Genomic DNA, 11920 nt, shown 5'->3' with positions numbered 1-11920 from the left:
AGCTCTTGCTTTGATTCCCCTAAAGGCTCTGATATTTCCAGGGAAAAAGGAATTGTTGTGCATTTCCCATTGTCCTCTTTTTGAATTGGAATTAGAACTGTAATTATAAAAGAATCATATGATTGTTAATTTATGATGTATATTGGACATGTTAGGGGCAGGTAACTTGCCTCCATGGGTGAACAGAGCTTCATATGATAGGATCCCTTGGGATGAAATTAAACATATTTTATCTATGAGAAAATGCATATGGGTATCAGGTAAGCAAACTGGTGTAGAATGGAAGGCGTGGCATTGCCTAACTGTATTAGAATTCTCTAGTGAAAAAGAACTAAACATATACAAATATATATTATATAAATAATGTATAATATTGCCATTTATTAGATTGCCTTACAGAATCAGAGGCTGAATAACTCCACAATGGTCATCTATACACTGGAGAGCCAGGGAAACCAGTGATTGCTCAGTCCAAGAAGCTGGAAGCCTCAGAATAAGACAGACAAACAAAGCCTGGGAGCCCTATGGAGAGTCGCTGGTGTAAGTCCACATTGAAGGGCTGAAGAATCTGGACTCTGGTGCTCCTTGACAGTGGCAGGCACAGCAAACGTGCCATTCAAAAGGACCTAGTATGCAACTGTATGTGAGCTTCCTTTCCTTCTGTATTTTTTTCCTCATGCTGGGGATTGAACTCAGAGCTTCAAGAATGCTAGGCAAGTGCTCAACTACTAAACTACATTCCCAGTCCTTTTTCAAAGACAGGGATTTTGGGGCCAAGGATTTAGGTCTGTGGTTGCCACCTGCCTTGGAAGCGCAAGGACCGAAGTTCGATCCCCGGTACCAAAAAAGTAAGAAAATAAAAAAATAAAGACAGGGTTTCACTAACTTGCCCAGACTAGACTTGAACTTAAGGTCCTCCTGCCTCTACCTCCCAAGTTGCTGAGACTGCAGGAGTATGCCACCATTCCCAACTTTATTCTGAGTTTTTTCACCCTCCATCAGAGCACCTACCTTGTAGGATGATGTTACCCACCTCAGTTTGCTGACTTACATTAATAAGTTTATAAATGAATTATAGACATACTTTTGGTCTAAGCCAAAATGCAAAAGAAATGTACATTAACAGTAAAGTAGACAATTAAAATGGACGTTTTCTTACAATGTAATCATATAACAAGGAGAATAAATCAACAAATGTTACAATATTATTGGCTTTCACAGAAACAGTATCCAGCAAAAGGAGCCAAACTTCAAGTAGTTACTGTATGATTCCATTAATATTAACTCAAAAGCAAGCAAAACTAATCTATGGTATTTGAACCCAGAAGAGTAGAGTTTAAGGGTGAGTTCAGTAGGAGACACCAGACAGGGACCTTTTGCAGTGCTGGCAATATTTTGTGTCTTAATCAAGGTAAGTATAGTATATGTGTTCATGAAAATTCAGGAACTTGAAAAATATATGGACATTTCTGTAATTATGTTATGCTTCCCTGAAATGTTTACTTAAAAACTCATAGCAATGAGGTAGTCAAAAGGCATGATATAAAACAACTGTACAATGGATTTATCTGATGCTTGGGAAATTGAACAAATATGAAAAAGAAAAACAAGGAGAAGCCATTAGAAGTATGATCTAAAATTAAAGAGAAAGAAGAGTATGAATGGATGACATCCAGAACACCTTTTTTTATTATAATTTTTAGTAATTTATTATAATTTTTCTTTCTCCAAAAAAAAGAAAGTAAAAGGAAGTTCAAGAACTTGTCTTTTCTTCCTATTTCATATTATCTATGATTCATTTTAATCTTTATTTACATTTTTAGTTTCCACCAGAGAAACAATTCGGTATTTACACGTCTTTGTCCTATTTATTTCACTTAAGAGTATGGCCTCAGAGTTCGGGGGAGTGGGAGGGGTAGGGAAAGGAAAAAATGGAAAAAAGTCTTTGTAAATAGGGAAGGGTGGAGAGGGTGAAGGGAGGGCAGGGCACTGGGGAAAAAATAAGAACCAAGATGCATCATGTAAAGGTACAAGTTCTCAATGATAAATGTAAATGTATTATATACCTAAAATGTACCAATAAAAGAATTAAAAAAAAAAGAAGAAGAGCCTCAGAAAGGAAGCTAAGGGAAAGCTCTTGATTCACAAACACAAGTTCTTTTTTTCCCTTAAATTCTTTTATTGGTACATTTTAGGTACACAATATGTTTACATTTATCATTGGGTGTTTGTACCTGTACATGATGTATCTTAGTTCTAATTTTTTTCCCCATTGCCTGTGCGCCCTTCACACCCTCCACACTTCCCTATTTACATAAATTTTGTTTCCATCTTTTTTTTTTTTTCTCATAATTTTTCTTTTCCCTTCTTCCCTTTCCCCTTCTCTTCCCTCTAGCCCTACACCTTTGGACATTTTCCTATTTCAAATTATGAATTATTCATTTTAATCCTTATTCACACTTTCAGTTTCTCATGCTAGAGAAACTATTCAGTGTTTACACATATGTGCCCTATTTATTTCACTTAAGTGTATGGGCTCAGTATGCATCCATTTACCTATAAATGTCTCTAGTTTCTTGTTCTTTATGGCTGAGTAGTACTCCATTTTATAAAAAACCCACATTTTCTTTATCCAGTCTTCAGTTGATGGGCACTTGGGCTGTTTCCAAGTTTTAGCTATTACAAACTGTGTTGCTATAAACATGGGTGGGTGCACATATATCCCTGTGGTATGATTCTTTTAATTCTTTGGGGAAGTTGCCCAGCATGGGAATAGCTGGGTCAAAAGGGACCTCTACCCTAGTTCTTTGAGGTATCTCTATACTGATTTCCAGAGTGGTTGCACCAGCCTGCACTCCCACAAGCAATGGAGAAGGCTTCCTTTCTCCCCACACCCCCACCAGCATTTGTTATTGGTTGATTTCTTGATAGCAGCCATTCTTTGTTGGGTGAGGTGGAATCTCAGTATTGTTTTCATCTGCATCTCTGGAATGATCAGTGATGTTGAACATTTTTTTCATATATTTATTAGCTGCTTTTACTTCTTTGTCTGAGAAATGCCTGTTCACTTCAGATGGCCATTTTTGAATTGGGTCTTTGAATTTGGGGGGTCTGATTTTTTTCAAGTCCTTATATATTCTAAATAGTAGACATTTGTTTGAGGTACAGCTACTGAAAATTTTTTCCCACATTGTTGGTTGTCTGTTAGCTGTGTTGGTGGTTTCTCTTGCAATGCAGAAGCTTTTTAATAAGATGAGATGCCAGTTGTGGATTCTTTGTGCTAGTTCCCGTGTGGCTGAGGTTTCGTTCATAAAGTCTTTTCCTATACCAATGTCTTCAAGAGTTCTAACTTATCTTCCAGCAATTTTAGTGTTTCTGTCTTAATATTTAGATCTTTAATCCACTTTGATCTTAGTTTAGTGCATGGTGATAGGTATGGGTCTAGTTTTAATGTATGACAGGTTGAAATCCAGTTTTTCCAACACCATTTATTAAAGAGGCTATCTTTCCTCCAGTAAGGGTGGTTGGCTCCTTTATCAAAGATGAGGTGGCTGAGTATGTCTGAAGTTGTTTCTGCATCTTCTAATCTATTCCACTGATCCTTGGGTCTGTTTCTTTGCCAGTACCATGCTGTTTTTATCCCAGTAGCTTTGTAGTATAGTTTCAAGTTGGGGATTGTGATACCCCCAGCCATATCTCTGATGCCTAGAATTTCTTTTGCTATTCTAGGTCTCTTCTGTTTCCAAATGAATTTTTGTATTGTTTTCTCTAGCTCTGTGAAGTATATTGTTGGAATTTCAATTGGCATTGCATTAAATCTATATAGTAGTTTTGGAAGTATGGCAATTTTCACTATATTGATTCTTCCTACCCAGGAACAAGAGATGTCTTTCCATTTTCTTATATCCTCCTCCATCTCCTTTTTCAGGGTGCTGCAGTTTTCAGTGTGGAGGTCTTTTGCTTCCTTTGTTAGGTTGATTCCTAGATATTTCATTTTTTGGGATGGTATTGTAAAAGGAATTATTTCCCTATTTCTCTCTCAATGAGTCTGGTATTTGTGGATATGAAGGCTATTGTTTTTTAAGTGTTGACCTTATATCCAGCTCCTCTAGTGAATCTGTCAGTTAAGTCTAGAAGTCTTTTGGTAGAGGTTTTTGGGTCTTCTATGTAAAGTATCATATCATCAACAAATAATGACAGTTTCACTTCTTCCTTTCCTATCTTTAATCCTTTTATTTCTTTCTCTTTTCTAATTGCTGTGGCTGTTTCCAGAACTATATTGAACAGGAGTGGTGATAGTGGGTATCCTTGTCTTGTTCCTGATTTTAATGTGAAAGTTTTCAGTTTTTGACCATTTAGTATGATGTTGGCTCTTGGGTTTTCATAGATAAACAGGTTGAGGTAAAGAGCTTCTTATCCAATTTTCTGTAGGGTTTTTATCATGAATGGGTGTTGGATTTTGTTGAATGCATTTTCTGCATCTATTGAGATGATCATATGTTTTTTGTCCTTCACTCTGTTAATATGGTGTATATTATATTTATTGATTTATGAATGTTGAACCATCCTTGCATCCCTGGGATAAATCCGACTTGGTCAGGGTGTATGATCTTCTTGATGATCTTCTGTATTCTGTTTGTCAGTAATCTTGTTGAGGGTTTTTGCATCTATGTTCATTAGGGAGATTGTCCTGTAGTTCTCTTTTTGGGTTGGGTCTTTCCCTGGTTTTGGAATCAAAGTAATTCTTGCTTCCAGGAATGAATTTGGAAGCCTTGCTTCCCTTTCAATTTCCTTGATGAGTTTAAAGAGTAATGGCATTAGTTCTTCTTTAAATGTCTTATAGAATTCAGCAGTGAAGGCATCAGGACCTGGACTTTTATTTGTTGGTAAACTTTTTATTACATTTTCAATTTCGCTCATTGTAATTGGGGTGTTTAGAATTTCTATTTCTTCTTCATTTAACTTTGATAATTCGTATGTATCTAGGAATCTGTCCATTTCTTCTGTGTTTTCCATTTTATTAGAGTACAGGTTCTCAAAGTAGGTATTGATGATCCTCTGGATTTCTGCCCCATCTTTCCTGACTTCACCTTTTTCATTCTTAATTGCATGGATTTGAGTCTTTTCTTTCCTTTTTTAAATAAGGTTGGCTAAAGGTTTATCAATTTTATTTATTCTTTCAAAAAACCAACTCTTTGATTCATTAATTTTTTGTGTCATTCTCTTAGTTTCCATTGCATTGATTTCTGCTCAGATCTTTATAATTTCCTTTCTTGTATGAGCTTTGGGTTTGTTATGCTCTTCTTTTTCTAGGAGTTTGAGGTTCTGCTTTAGCTTATTAAACTGAGTTCTCTCTGTTGTCCTAATATGGGCATTCACTGCTATGAATTTCCCTCACAGAACTGCTCTCATTGTGTCCCATAGATTCCTGTATGTTGTACTGGCATTACCATTTACTTATAGAAACTGTCTAATTTCTTCTTTAATTTCCTCTGTGACCCATTGGTTATTCAGGAGGGTGTTATTCAATTTCCATATGTTTGTGGGAGTGTTGTGGTTTCTTATGTTATTGACCTCCAATTTTATTGGACTATGGTCTGATAATATACAGGGCATAACTTCAGTTCTTTCACATTTACTTAGATTTGCCCTATGAGCTAGCATGTGATCTATTTTGGAGAATGACCCATGTGCAGCTGAAAAGAATGTGTATTCTGATTTTGTGAGGTGGAGCACTCTGTAAAAGTCTATTAAGTCCATTTGTTCAATAGCTCGGTTCAGTGCTAGAATTTCATTGTTAATTTTTTGTCTAGATGATCTATCTCTTTGTGATAGTGGGTATTGAGGTCCCCCACTCTAATTGTATTAGTGCTTATTTGGTTTTTTCATGTCCATTAATATTTGTTTTGTAGAGTTGGGGGCATTCATATTTGGTGCATATATATTTAGGATTGTCATCTCTTCCTCTTGGATTTTTCCCTTCACAAGAATGTAGTGACCATCTTTGTCTCTCTCAATTAGTTTTGGTTTGAAATCTACTTTGTCTGCAAATAAGATTGATACGCCTGCTTTTTTCTGGGTTCCTGTTGTGTGTAGAACTGTTTTCCATCCTTTTACTTTCAGTCTATGAACATCCTTTTGAGTTAGGTGTATTTCTTGTATACAGCATATTGTTGGATTTTGCTTCTTAATCCATTCTGTCAGTCTATTTCTTTTGATTGGTGAATTGAGACCATTAATATTGATAGTTATAATGGATAGAGACAGATATTGACTCATCCTTGTCATGATGTTTTACTTTTGTTGGCTCTTTTATTTTGTATTTTTCCCCCCTTTCCCTTTAGTGTCATACCTTGCCTGGTGGCTTCCCTCTGTTGGGTCTTATAGAGTTGTGACCTTCATTGTCTTTTTCTAGGATATTGTTTGGAGTGCTGGTTTGGTGTTCATGAAATTTCTCAGGTGTTCTTTGTCATGGAAGTATCTAATTTCCCTATCGATTTTGAAAGATAATTTTTCAGGATATGACATCTAGGTTGGAAGGTATTTTCTTTTGGGCCTGAAATATTTCACTCCAGGCTCTCCTTGATTTGAGGATTTATGTTGAGAAGTCTGCTGTGATTCAGATGGGCTTTCCTTTGTAGGTGATTTGTTTCTTTTCTCTAACTGCCTGTAGGATTTTGTTCTTCTGTTGGGTTTCTGGGATCTTGACTATTACATGTCTAGGTGTAGTTTTTTTGATCATGGCTAGTTGGAGTTTTGTATGCCTCACTTATCTGTTTGTCCAATTCTCCACCTCTGTCTGGGAAGTTTTCTATTATTACTTCTGTGAACAGTTTTTTATGTCAGCTGTACTTTCTCCTGTTTTTTCATGGACTCCTATCAGTCTTATGTTGTTCTTCTTTGCATCATCTAGCAGCTGCTGGATTGATTTCTCATGGTTCCTTACTATTTTTAAGATAGCTCTGTTTTCTTGGTCCTTCACTGCAATCCTGTCTTCTATATCTGATATTCTATCTTCAGGTTCCCTTAATCTGTTCTGTATGCTTTCAATGGAGTTTTTAATCTCCTGAATATCTGTTTGAACCTGTTTCATAGTTTCAATTTCTTTCTTATGCTGGGCATTCATGGCTTCCAGCATATTTCTGAGATCATCTATTTTTTTATCTGTTTCTGTTCTAGAGCCTCTAATCATGTCTTTCACTCTGCTCACCATCTCTGTAGTTATCTTGGAGATTATTTCTGTTTTGAATTTTTCTAGAGTCTCATTCATCTGTTTTGTTACTTCCTATGGTATCATTTCAGGGTGTCCGGGTGGTTGATTATGGGACTTTTCCACCTCGTTTCCCCCAGAATTTGCCTTTTGTGGGTTGGAAGTCACCTTACTTAAATGTCTTCTCATTTTTGTTTTTGTTACTGTCCTTGGTTTAGTTCCTGGGTTAATACTTTGAAGTTGCTTCTTGTAAGTATCTTTGTTGATTTATTTGGAACCCTTATGGAATGATTGCTTCTCAGAGGTGTCTTCCAGATACAGCTAGCCTTTAGGTTTTGAGTCTCTAATGGCACTGAGGCTGTCTCATTTTCATTGTACCAGGAAGGACAACTGATTAGATCAATCACAATACCTTAGCTCAAGTGATACAATTAGCAACACAGTAGCATTGAGGACCTCTTAGAAAATGACAATTTGTGGTAGTTATTAATCTGTCACCTTTAACTGTGTGAATTAAATCTAAATCAAGGACCAACCCAACATATATTTGTAGTGAATCAACTCTTCAATATGGCAACTTTACCCTTTGGAATGGGGAGTTAAAAGGAGTTGGGGAGGGGGGGATAGGTAGGTAGAAGGATAGGGGAAGGTTAGCAGTGAGGCCAGAGGACACAGGTAAGAGAAGGAAAGAGAAGAAAAGAAGAATAAAGAAGAAATATGAATTAGGGCCAGAATAGGAACAGAAAGGGAGATGAAGAACAATGTGGGACAGCATGGGGGAGAGAGAGAGAGAGAGAGAGAGAGAGAGAGAGAGAGAGAGAGAGAGAGAGAGAGAGAGAGAGAGAAAAGAGAAAATAAAATTTTTTTTTAAAGAGTAGATGAAGGAAAAACATTAAAAATAAGAGCAAAAAAATAGTGGTAATTTTGAAAATTACAAATAAAAGATCAAAATGAAGGGACTCCTTCAGGGTATGTCTCTTCTGTCACAATAGACAACGTGGGCAGAAGTGTGCATTTATGAGTCAACGAGTCTCAGTAATCCAGTCACAGACCTGTGAGATTCAGTCAGTTTTCTGGCTGCAAGTCCCAAGTTGAGCTCCCTGTCCTCCTGCAGGCTTGAACTGTGCAAGGTTCTATTGCAGGTTCCAGCTGCCTTTCCCCTGGAGATAGTCCAGGTTTTGATGGGAGGTGATGATCCTTCTAACTTACTAATTGTGGTGGTCTGGTGTGCTTTTTCTGCAGAGATTCTCTTCACTTTTCCAGTGAGATTCAGTTATCATCAGCAAGCCTGAGAGAGGCCCTCTCTCTCTTGTTCACTTCTGCAGGTCAGGACAATGGCCTTTATGTCCCCCTGTGCCTCTGTAGTGTGGAATGAGGTAGTTGCACAACCAAGAGGCCAGAGGTGGGGGTGGGGGTGGGGTGGGGGATGGTGGCACTGTTGTTCTATGAGCCTGTGCTGCTCCATGGGAGGCTGGGGGCCATGCCTGGGGGGGGGTCGTTACAAGCCATTGGTCACCAAATGGGCGTAGCCAGTCGGGCAGAGCTGGGCTCAGTCCTGGGCGCTCTGCTCCCTGCACGCCTCTACCCGCATCTGAGGCTCTTCTGAACTCGTCCATCTCCACATTCCCTCTTTGCAAATTCCTCCAAAGAATATAGTAACTTCCATGAAGGACACACAGGGCTTTGAAATGGTCCCAGGGAGAGGGGCCAATATGGTCTTGAGTAACATTAGTATTCTTCTCGATCCTTTAAAGAAAATACAATTAATTAATACACCACCACTTAATGAATGTTTTAGCATTGTACAAGTTCTAGACACCTGTGCATTTTATACAAAACTTAGAATAAACATAGTTCTTTTTATTTAAAATATTTTTCTACATCACAAGTGGTACTTTTATGTACCAACAAACTAGCAAGACATTTGGAGTGAAGTAGTTGATTATTAACTTAATCTAAGACCAAACTTTAGAGCACAGAAAAGAGAAGACAAAATTTTATTTGAAAACTAAAGTAAGCATAGGTGTAAAAATATAAAAAACAAAACCAAACAAAAAAAGACTTGGTTTTTGGTGTGTAAAATAAGATCACTTGAATAAATAAAAAATCCAATAAGACCTAAATTTAACCTAAGGAATTTAAAGCTTAAATAATCAAATGAGTCATGGAGCTCTGGGAAAAATCAAATGCTTAAATCTCAAGCTCAGGTTCTAATTTTGATAATTGAGTTAGGGGATTTTTAAAAAGTTAATTTTATTGGTACATTTTAGATATACAAGATAATGATGTTCATCATTGGAAATTTGTACATTTACATAATCTCTCTTGGTTCTTATTTTTTCCCATTCTCCTGCCCTCCCTTCAATGCCTCCATCCCTCCATATTTACAAAGACTTTGTTTCCATTTTTTCATTTTCTCATATTAATTCCATTCCCCTCTTTCCTTTCCCCTACCCCTCTCACTTCCCCTTCCCCTTTGCCCCTTTTCTTCCTATTTCACATTATCTATTATACCTCTTAGTCCTTCTTTAAATTTTCAGTTTCTCACACTAGAGACACTATTCGATATTTACACATATGTGCCTATTTATTTCACTTAAGGGTATTGCCTCAATGTGCATTCATTTAACTATAAATGTCTCCAATTTCTCATATTTTAATGGCTGAGCAGTACTCCATTTTATCAAAAAACCACATTTTCTTTAGCCAGTCACTAGGTGATGGGCAACTGGGCTGTTTCCAAGTTTTAGCTATTACAAATTGTGCTGCTATGAACATGGATGCACATATATCACAGTGGTATGAGTCTTTTAATTCTTCAAGGAAGATACCCAGCAGGGGAATAGCTGGGTCAAATGGGACTTCCAGTCCTAGTTCTTTGAGCTATCTCCATACTGATTTCCACAGTGCTTGCACCAGTCTGCACTCTCACCAGCAGTGGAGAAGTGTTTCTCTTTCCCCACAGCCCCGGCAGCATTTTTTATTTGTTGATTTCATGATAGCAGTCATTTTTCTGGGGTGAGGTGGAATCTCAGTGTTGTTTTCATTTGCATCTCTCCAATGATCAGTGATGTTGAACATCTTTTCATATGTTTATTTGCTATTTCTACTTCTTTGTCTGAGAAATGTCTGTTCATTTCAGATGCCCATTTTGGATTGGGTTTTTACATTTGGGAGGTCTGATTTTTTTAAGTTCTTTATAGATTTGAGATAGTAGACCTTTGTCTGAGGAACAGCAGGTGAAGATTTTTACCCACATTGTGGGTTGTCTCTTCACATTGTTAGTGGTTTCTCTTGCTATGCAGAAGCTTTTTTTTTTTTTGGTACCGGGGATCAAACTCGAGTCCTTATGCTTGCAAGGCAGGTGACGGAACCACTGAGCTAAATCCCTGGCCCCAGAAGCTTTTTAATTAGAAGAGATGCCACTTGTTGATTGCTTGTGCTGCTTCACAGGCAACTGAGGTTTCGTTTATAAAATCTTTTCCTATAACAATGTCTTCAAGAGTTCTACCTAACCTCTGTTCAAGGCGGTTGAGTGTTTCCGTTTTAATATTTAGATCTTTAATCCATTTTGATTTTAGTTCAGTGCATGGTGAGAGATATGGGTCTAGTTTTAATCTTTGGCAAGTTGAAACTCAGTTTTTCCAGCACCACTTATTAAAGAGGCTATGTTTCCTCCTGTGAGGGTGTTTGCTTCCTTTGTCAAAGATGAGCTGGCTGAGTGTGTGTGGAGTTGTTTCTGCATCTTCTATTCTGTTCCACCTGTCCTCAAGTCTGTTTCTTTGCCAGTACCATGTTGTTTTTATCCCAGTAGCTTTGTAGTATAGTTTCAAGTTAGGGGTTGTAATACCCCCTGCCATGTCTCCGTTGTCTAGAATTGCTTTTGCTATTCTAGGTCTCTTCTGGTTCCAAATGAATTATTGGATTGTTTTATCAAGGTCTGTGAAGTATGCCCCTACAATTTCAATTGGGATTGCATTGAGTCTATATAGCAGTTTTGGAAATATGGCCATTTTCACTATGTTGACTCTTCCTACCCAGGAGCAAGGGATGTCTTTCCATTTTCTGATATCATTTTTAATCCCTCTTTTCAGAGTACTATAGTTTTCAAAGAAGAGGTCTTTGATTTCTTTTGATAGGTTGACTTCTAGGTATTTCAGTTTTTTGGATGCTATTGTAAAAAGAAGTTTTTGCCCTTTTTCTCTGTCAGTGAGTCTGTTGATGGTGTACAGAAAAGCTATTGAGTTTTATGTATTGACTTTGCATCCAGCTACTTTACCAAATTTGGTTATTAAGTCTAGAAGACTTTTGGTGGAGTTCTAGGGATCTTCTATATAGAGTATCATGTTGTCTGTGTATAGTGACAATTTAGCTTCTTCATTTCCTATCTTTATTCCTTTTATTGCTTTCTCTTGTCTAATTGCTATGGCTAATGTTTCCAAAATTATATTGAACATTAGTGGTGATAGTGGACATCCTTGTCTTTTTCCTGATTTTAGTGTGAAGGATTTCAGTGTTTGACCATTTAGTATGATATTGGCTGTTGGTTTTTCATAGATGGCTTTTATCAGCTTGAGGTAGAGACTGTCTATTCCAATTTTTGTAGGGTTTTTTAAAATCATGTATGTGTGTTTAATATTGTTGAATTCTTTTTCTGCATCTTTTGAGATGATTATATGGATTTTGTCCTTGGTTCTATTGATATAGTGT

The sequence above is a fragment of the Heterocephalus glaber genome, unplaced genomic scaffold, assembly GCF_053883595.1.
Source record: "Heterocephalus glaber isolate CG9 unplaced genomic scaffold, H.glaber_assembly_v1.0 deba00001553, whole genome shotgun sequence".
In the NCBI taxonomy this organism is placed as follows: Eukaryota; Metazoa; Chordata; class Mammalia; order Rodentia; family Bathyergidae; genus Heterocephalus; species Heterocephalus glaber.
This window is presented reverse-complemented; position numbering follows the sequence as displayed.